This window comes from Ornithorhynchus anatinus, chromosome 9 (assembly GCF_004115215.2).
Source record: "Ornithorhynchus anatinus isolate Pmale09 chromosome 9, mOrnAna1.pri.v4, whole genome shotgun sequence".
Lineage (NCBI taxonomy): Eukaryota > Metazoa > Chordata > Mammalia > Monotremata > Ornithorhynchidae > Ornithorhynchus > Ornithorhynchus anatinus.
Genome location: NC_041736.1, coordinates 24,036,497 through 24,046,046, shown reverse-complemented (window position 1 = coordinate 24,046,046; position 9,550 = coordinate 24,036,497).

The following is a 9,550-nucleotide window of genomic DNA, read 5'->3' as shown; positions in this document are numbered from 1 at the left end:
CATTCATTCATATGACAAGAACTTTGGTCAGGAGAATATTTGGTTGGAGAGGAATAAGAGTAATAATAGTGTTATTATTATGTAAGTACGTAGATTTACATTGCTAAATCTGACAGGATTTAGCAGTAGATTGAATGTGAAAGCTGAAAGACAGGGAAGAGTTGAGGATGCCAGCCCCTAGGTAGGGGAGTGAAACAAAAGAGCTTGGCCCCTTTCATGAGCACTTAGACCCCCACAGTGACGAATGACAACAAACTGAAAAATTAAGCAAACACTGTAAGAGCACCACCTTCGGATAATGTAACTGTGGGAGAAATTTCAGTGCCAGAGTTGGAATTGATGTTCAATCAATTGATGATATTTACTGAGCATTCTCTGTGTGCAGAGCACTATACTAAATGCTTCGGAGAGCACAGTACAGAAGAATTAGCAGACACGTTCCCTGCCCATAATGAGTTTACAGTCTAGAGGGAGAGACAGATAGTAATATGAATACATGAGTAATTTACATTACATAATTTAAAGATGTATACATAAGTGTTGTGGGGTTACGGGTGAGGAGAATATCAGATGTCCAAGGGTCACCGATCTAAATGCACAGATGATGCCAAAGGGAATACAAAGTCCAATATAACATCATGGGTGGACACATTGCCTTAATACAGAGAGCTGTAGAGGAAGATCACTGGGTTACATGGGATGGACAAACTTAAGAGCAATGGCTAACATTTGCAGATCGAATGTCCTAAACGCATCGACCAATCGATGGTAGTTATTGAGCACTTACTCTGTGCAGAGCACTATACTAAGCGCTTGGGAGAGGACAGCAGAGTTGGTAGCCACCCTCTCTGCCCATAAGGAGCTTACACATTCTAACATCTCATTGATCGATGGTGTTGATTGAGCACTTACTTTGTAATCTCATGGTCATAGAAAGTTGAAAGAGAGAGAGAGTCAAGAATAATGTCAAGCAAGGATCTTGCCAAGGCTAGAGAGATGGGAAGGATGGCGGCCAACTGTGATGGGAAAGTTAGATAAGAGGATTTGGGAAGGATGATGGAGAGTTCAGTTTTGGATGCGTTGAGTGTGTAGTACCAGCGGGACACCCAGGTAAAGTGGTTTTAAAATTCTTTCATTGCCTGAGGTAGTTTGTTTTAATTGAATCATTGTAAAGAGCACTAGAGAATTCATGTTCTCACTCTATACATGTGCAGAAACCTGGAATCAGTCCATAACTGAGAGCAGGACAGGAAAACAAAGTCCCAGACCTGCAAAAGACATACTAGGCATGGTTTGCCTAATGGATAGCGCCTGGGCCCGGGAATCAGAAGGAGCTGGTTCCGGTCCTGGCTCCACCCCTTGCCTGCTATTGGCAAGTCACTTAACTGTGCCTCAGTTACCTCATCTGCAAAATGGGGATTAAGACTTTGAACCCCACATGGGACATGGACTGTGTCAATTTGATTAGCTTGTGTCTACCCAAGTGCTTAGTATAGCATCTGGCACATAGTAAATGTCTAACAAATATCATTAAAAAAAAGAATGCAGTCTTTGATCCACAGTTCAAAACAGATTTTGCCCCTGACTCTCTGCTCCTGTGGAATCCTTCCAGACTGTTCCTTGCCTTTACTGGATCATGTTATTTCAGTATCCCCCTGTCTATTACTCCATTGGTTTTCATGGGGTTTTTCCTCAATTTCCCCCATATATTTTCCCTCAAAGTCCTATCTTGGGCTTTGGAGAGTTCATTTTTTTCTGACCCCTGAGGAAAAATGCTTTCATCTCAGGTCCTCTCTGCTTCCGGTAGCCTGATTTTCAATATCTCTAATGGAATTTCCCACATCCACATCTGCTTTATTTGCTTGTTTCCAGTATGTGGTGTTGATACACATGAAACATTCAAGTTCCAACCTCCTGTTCCTCTTTACAAAGAGCTCTTCCCTTTCCCCATGCTGGGACCACATCACAGTACTCTGTCCTCTCAATTTTTGTATTCTGGGAATCAATCCAACAATTGTGGGGTGGGTAGGTCTAACTTGAAGAGAAGAAACCTGACAAATTAATAACGAGCATCAAACCCAAAGGATTGCCTCCCCAAGGCAGTTTTGGAGTTTTTTTAGGTATGCCGAGATCTACTGAGCACCCCTCCTCAATTTTCTTCTCCCTGGGAAAGGGAGAAATGGTTTTAGTCGAAATGTAGAAGCAATAACTTAATTGTGGCATTTGTTAAGTGCTTACTATGTGCCAGGCACTGTACTAAGCGCTGGGGGTAATACTAATCATATTTATTAAGCACTTACTATGCTAATACCCAAGTGGCCCCTGTACCTTCAGGGGCTCACGATTTAAGTATTTAAGTGGGGAGAAGAGATTGGAGCCCAACACATCAGGAGTGATGAGGCAGTAAATAACACAGCAAACAAATACACAGAAGCGGCTTAAAGTCTTCCCCAGTTGAAAAGGAGTAGAGGCTCTGCATAAAAAATGTTAGTTCTAATTTCCAACTGAAAAGGAGTGATCTGTACTATAGAAAAGGAAATTTAAATATCTATTTGATACTTAACCTTTCCTAGGGAAATCATGAAAGAGATTACTTAGAATTCTGAGGTGTCCCTCTAGTTTTAAATCACTCATGTGCTAGACCAGTAAAACTGTGATATAATGGAAGAGCAATTCTTCAAGGAAAATCGTAATCTTCAGATGTTTTGCTTAACGTTGAATTTCTTTAGAGATTTGAAGCTTATATACACTGCACAGCGATAGGCACAGTGATTGATTACTAAACAGACAGTCCTGACTGAATGCATTTTCTCAACTAAAGCTTCCCTGTTCTGCGGTGGCGTTTATTCATTATATGTTGCAATATAAAGAGAAACACTAGGACCAGAAGTGGCATATCATAAGAACGTGCCATGACTGTTTCAGACTAATGATCCAGCCACCCCTGAATTCTTTCAGGCAACAACAGCTTGGAGGAGTTATGTAACCTTTATGTAAACTGTGAGCCCCATTTAAGGCAAGGACTGTGTACCAGAATGCCCTTCTTAGATCCATGGATTGTCCAATCTTTTCTTGAATCTACGGAAGGCACATCTCCTCCAAGAAGCCTTCCTAGACTAAGCCCTCTTCTCCTCTTCTCCCACTCCCTTTTGCACCTCTCTTAGTTACTCCTTCATTCATCCTCCCTCCCATCCCGACAGCGCATATGTATATATATTTGTAATTTATTTACTTATATTAATGCCTGTCTCCCCCTCTAGACTGTAAGCTCACTATGGCCAGGAATGTGTCAGTTTGTTGTTATATCACGCTCTGCCAAGCGCTTAGTACAGTGCTGTGCACACAGTAAGCGGTCGATAAATACGAATGAATGAATACTGATACTTTTTACCTGTTCAACTTCCCGTTACAATGATTTTCATATGCTGATCCTCCTTAAGAACAACTGACTGATCTGTCATGGACAGAAAGATTTTGGAGAATGAGAGAGGCTGGATCACATCCTCTCAAGGGTCTGGTGTCATGTGTAATTTCCCCCCGCGTATTCTCTCTGCCTACAGAAAGAGCTGTGCCATCCTCTGAGTCTTGTTTTATGCCCTTCTGAGAGAGGTCTGAGAGAGACCTGGCTTCTAATCCTCCACCACTTGTCTGCTGGTTACCTTGGGCAAGACACTGCATGGTCTAGTGGATATAGCACGGGTCTGGGAGTCAGAAAGATCTGGGTTCTAATCCTAGCTCCACCTCTTGACTGTGTGACCTTGGGCAAGTCACTTAATTTCCCTGTGCCTCAGTTACTTCACTGGTAAAATGGGGATTAAGACTGCGAGCTCCATGTGAGACAGAGACTGTATCCAGCTTGAACAGTATCGACCCCAGTGCTTAGATCAGTACTTGTCACAGAGTAAGCACTTAATAAATACCATCATTACTATTCTCTGTCCCTCACTCACTTCTCCTGCAAAACAAGGATTCAGAATGTGAGCCTCATGTGGGACAGGAACTGTGTCCAACCTGATTAGCTTGTATCTACTCCAGTGCTTAGTCCAGTGCCTGGCACTTATTAAGTGTTTAACATATATTATTATTTTATTAAAAAAATCATGGAATATTAGTCCTGAAGACTCGGGACCCCTCATGCTGATTCTTGCTTGGTGCAAATAGGGTTCCCTGAAAAACTCCTTTCCAAAATAACTCTGGTGCCAGGCAGATACAGCCCGTGTCTAATTTTAAATGTCATCTGGGATCTAGCACATTGTAGCAGCTTCATTAAACGCATTACAGTCATGATCATAATTCAGTTGCACTTTCTCTTAAGCATTTAGAAATAAACAGTGTTCTATTCCCTAAATAATAATGGAAAGGCAGATGAAGTAATAAAAGCATCACTGCTAGAGAGCGCTGGGTAGATGTATTTTAGAGTCTGTGTTTTATATGGCACGGAATGTATTTCAGTCAAGATATGAATTTCCAATCACCAGCGCAGAATGAGAAAGACTTGGACAAATGAAACATGTTAAAGATAAAAGGAGAAAGAAAACAATTGAATCTTTACTAGACCAATCTGTGGCCCAACCGGGTCCCTGTAATTGGATATTAGAGTTATTTTTTATTGCTCCTTTCTATTTTGAATAGTCATACAAGAGTCTCACGGTGGTCTTATTTACTAATGGAGAAACGATAAGGATCAGTAACCTTAGACCCAGCAGTGCAGTTTGTTGACTATCTTGATCTCTAAATCAACATACGAAAGACTGAAGCTCAACACAAACCGGTAAAGAAATGTCCCCAATTCATTTCCACTTGCTCTTAACCAAAGTTCCAAGGATGCGAAAACACAATCCCCAAAGGAGATGCCTAAGACAGAAGTCCCCGAGCGATCTATAAAACAGATTTTGGAACACAGAAGAGCTGTTTTGGAGAAATGGTAACTACAGGAGCTGGAGTTTTTTCAGAACCCAATCAGAGTAGCTGGGTAGGGGAGTCCCCAGGTGATTATATCATGATAGAAAAACGTTGATAGAAATCACCTCTGAGATTTGGTACTGGATTTAATTCCTTAGGGAGCGTTATTTACCTCTCTATGGATCTAAGGATTTATTCAGAAGAAAATACATGGCAGGGACCAAGACTTTCTACCTAACCAGTAGTATTACATGACACACGACATGACACAACCAACAGGACTTTCAAAACCAATTACAAAGTTGTCTGTGCTGGCAGCCACATTCAAAAACTCACTTTTTCAATCGTTAGAAATTTTCTCTAACATTCCTCCAGGAATGATATTTCTGGACTGATCTCACGGTGCCTGGAGAAAAGAATAAAGCATGTCTATTTGGCTATTTCCCAGATCACACAGAGAAAATAGAAATTCCTTCCTTTTTTAAATATATCATTCTACACTTTTATTAGTATTAGTAGTAATAATGGTAATAGTAGCAATACTATTTATTAACCATTTACTGAAGAAATTTTAATTTTAATTTATTTTTAATTTATTATGTTATGCTCTCAGTAGTAGGAGCAGTACTATTTATTCAGCATTTACTGAATAAATGACATTTTAATTGATTTATAATGTATTATGATATACTTTCAGTAGCAGTAGTACTATTTATTCAGCATTTATTGAAAAAAATTAATTTTAATTTATTTTTAATTTATTATGATACATTTTTAGAAGTAGTAATAATAATAGTGCTATTTATTCAGCATTTACCATGTGCAAAACCCCATCTTAATTGCTGGGAAAAACTGCACAGGCTGACTGTGAATTCAGAGTACTTTCTATGTGCCAGGCACTATACTGAACACTGGCGTGGATCCAAGCCAATCAAGTTGGACACAGTCCCTGCCCACATGGAGCTCACAGTCCCAATCCCCATTTTCCAGATGAGGGAACTGAGGCCCAGAGAAATGAAGCGACTTGCCGGAAGTCACACGGCAGATGAGTGGTAGGGCCAGGATTAGAACTCATGGCCTTCTGACTCCCAGGCCCGTGACCTATCCATGAAGCCATGCTGCTTCTTAGCAACAGAAAGTGAAACTGGATGACCTGATGAAGGACAGCTCATGGAGGTAGGCCTCAGACGCGCTTCCTTTTGGAAGGGTCTTCCCTCTTGAGAAGATTGGCCGGCAGGAGGTGGATTCCCTATCAGATGATCACTAATATGGATCTATCCTAGGGGAATGATTGACCGTCTGATAACAGTAGCCCTACCCCGAAACACAAGCATTTCACTCCCATCACCAGTGCTTAAGCTCCCCCACCACGAACAAACTGCGCTGAAGATACAGAGCGCTTCTATAAAGATTTAGACCAACTCGCCGATGGAGTGCAGAATGTGGGATAAATTCTTCTGAATGAGTGATTTCGATGCAAGCGTTGAAAGTGATGTCCACACGTGGAAGAAGCCATCAAATCTCAAGGTCTTCTTTTGCTTGAGTGATTGTTCTGAGTGAGAGGACTGGATTGGTGCACGGGAGGAGGGTGTGCGTCTGTATCTGTGTGTCTATGTCTGTATGTGTGTCTGTGCCTTGAATTCATAGCCTGGCCAGGGAGGATGTCCTGCCCTAATTTATTCATTAATATTAACGTCTATCTCCCCCTGCAGACTATAATCTCCTTCTGGGCAGGGAACGTGTCAACTGACTCTTTTGTATTGTACTGTCCCAAGCACTTAGTACAGCATACAGCTCTGCATACAGCATGTGCTCAAGAAATACCACTGACTGATTAATGCTCTAAACCACTCATAATTACAAACTCCGTCTTTCACCTGGTAAAGAAAAGAAAAACTTCCTGGTTGCTTCCCCCATCTAAACAAAGGCATCTTAGTGGAGCAGAGGGACCTCAAAGATGTCCAGCTCAGAGCAGCCATGCAATCAGTCAAGTAGTCAGTCAATTATATTTACTGAGCGCTTACTGTGTGCACAGCACAGTATTAAAGTCTAAATAGGAGGGAGGACAGGCATTTACTCTCCATTTTACAGATGAACAAACTGAGGCACAGAGTGGTTCAGTGACTTGCCCAAGGCCATACAGCAGGCAAATGGTAGAGTCCAGATCACAATCCAGGCCCTCTGATTCCCAGACTCGTGGTCTTTCCACTAGGTCAGGCTGCTTCTGCAGATCAAAAACTCACTATGTTGCTCTAAGTGTTTGACCAAATCCCTACACTTTATAGTCTCAGGTCAGTGTTTTCTACCCTGAGCTCAGCTGATCTTCACAGACAGTTTTAAAACAATTGTGGAATGAAATCAAAATCTTTTAGCCTGAAATAATCATAATGATGATGATGGTGATAATAATAATAATCATGATGATAATAAGCATGGTAATAATGATAATTACATTATATATCATCGTATTCTAATGAGAAGCAGCATGGCTTAGCTTAGTGGAAAGAGCATGGGCTTGGGAGTCAGAGGTCATGGGTTCTAATCCTGGCTCTGCCACTTGTCTGCTGTGTGACCTTGGGCAGGTCACTTAACTTCTCTGTTCCTCAGTTCCCTTATCTGTAAAATGGGCATTAGGACTGTGAGCCCCACGTGGGACAACCTGATTACCTTGTATCTACCCCAGAGTTTAGAACAGTGCTTGGCACACAGTAAGCACCTAACAAATACCATCATTATTATTATTAATAATAATATTTACTGAACATCCTCTAGGTGCAATGCACTGTAGTAAGTATTTGGGAAAATACAAAAGAAAATCCCAACTAAATACATTCCCTGCCCACAAAGAGTTTGAGCTCTAATGGGGGAATCCAGACATAAAATGATATGCGAATGAAGTGGGGAAGCAGCATGGCCTAGAGGAAAGAGCATGGTCTGTGTCAGAGGACCTGGGTTCTAATCCTGGCTCCTCCATTTATCTGATGTGTGACCTTGAACGAGTCATTCAAAATCTCTGTGCCCCAATTGCCTCATCCGCAAAATGGGGTTTCAATGCCTGTTCTCCCTCCTATTTAGATCATGAACCCCCTGTGGGACCTGATTATCTTGTGTCTACCTCAGTGCTTAGCACAATGCTTGGCCCAGGGGAAGGGCTTAAATACTATCATTACTGTTATCATTAATAGTAATAAATAACTGAATGTACAATGGATTCTACTGAAGATGGGTAGAAATAAGTGCATAAATCCTAGAGGTAGTTGATAGGTTATTACAAAATGAGATTGGGAATTAATGAGAAACGGGATATTGAAGGAGGTCATAGTTTAGGAGGAAAGTGGTCAGCTTTGGGCTGTCAGATTTGGGGCGGAGGGGAGATTTCCAGACTGGGAGAATAGCATGAGTGAGACGTTGGAGACAAGAGGGTTGAGAATGAGGGACAGCCAGAAGGTTAGCTTGGAATGAATGAAGAGAGGGAACTGAGGAGGAGTGGAAGCGGAGGACCGATATGTAAGCTTGAGAGAGTTAGTGGAGCATCTCAAACTCCAAAGTACTCTCCAAGTGCTTTGTACAGTGATCTGTACACAATAAGAGCTCAGTAAATACCAGTGATTGAGTGACTGATGTCAAACGGGAAGAGTTTGGGTTTGATATGGAGTTAAAAGTGAAAAGTACCATTTTTTTCATTAATCAATGAATTTCCAGATATCCTGGAATTAAATCAATAAACCAGTTGTGTTTATCTAGTGCTTCCCTTGTGCAGAACATTGTACTAAGAGCTTGGGAGAGTAACATGTAAGAGAGTTGGTAGATGTGTTCCTTCTAGACTGTAAGCTTGTTGTGGGAAGGGAATGTGTCTGCCAACTCTGTTATATGGTATTTTCCCAAGTATTTAGTACAGTGCTCTGCACTTAGTAAGTGCTCAATAAATATCATCAATGATGCTGACGATGATGGTCTCCGAACAAAAATCTTACAGTCTAGAGAGTCTAAATAAGAAATTAGACTGAATTAGGCTGGCACTAAAAGCAATTTGACTTAATCGAGGCAAGTAGAATGCACGTTGAGAGTACCTATTACTGTACTTACACCATGGCTCACTTTAAAATTCTATTTTAATGTTGATGTTTTACAATCATTTATAGGGGAAGTAATTTCAGTCTCTGCTGTCAATGACCAGAGCTTTATAGGATTCACCTTGATGAAAGTTTTTCTTTTCGTGAAATAAGTCTGAAACGACTATTCACTTTGACAAACACCCTGCCCTCCGCATGCTAGTGATGGACTTGTTCCCATCAGTGACATTGAGAAGACGAATGTCCAACCTGAGGAATAAACTAAACTTCACTTAGCTGGGAGAGGTACAGTCAAGCCCTGCAACATTAGCTGGTGTGTTCTTGACAACATTATATGGAAACTAAGTCCGGGGTATAAGTGCTGGCTGTTGGAAATGAATCGTGATATATTCCAGGAGGTAATTTGCTGGAGGAGTAAATATTGATTAATTACCAGGTTATGATTTACTACGGAATCAACTCAGATCACTTATGAGGAGAAGAAGCAGGCATAGTAGGCAGCAAATTGGAAACTTGCAATTAGTTCTGTCACCGGCACTGTGATGTAAAATTGGAGCTGCGTACGTATATCTACG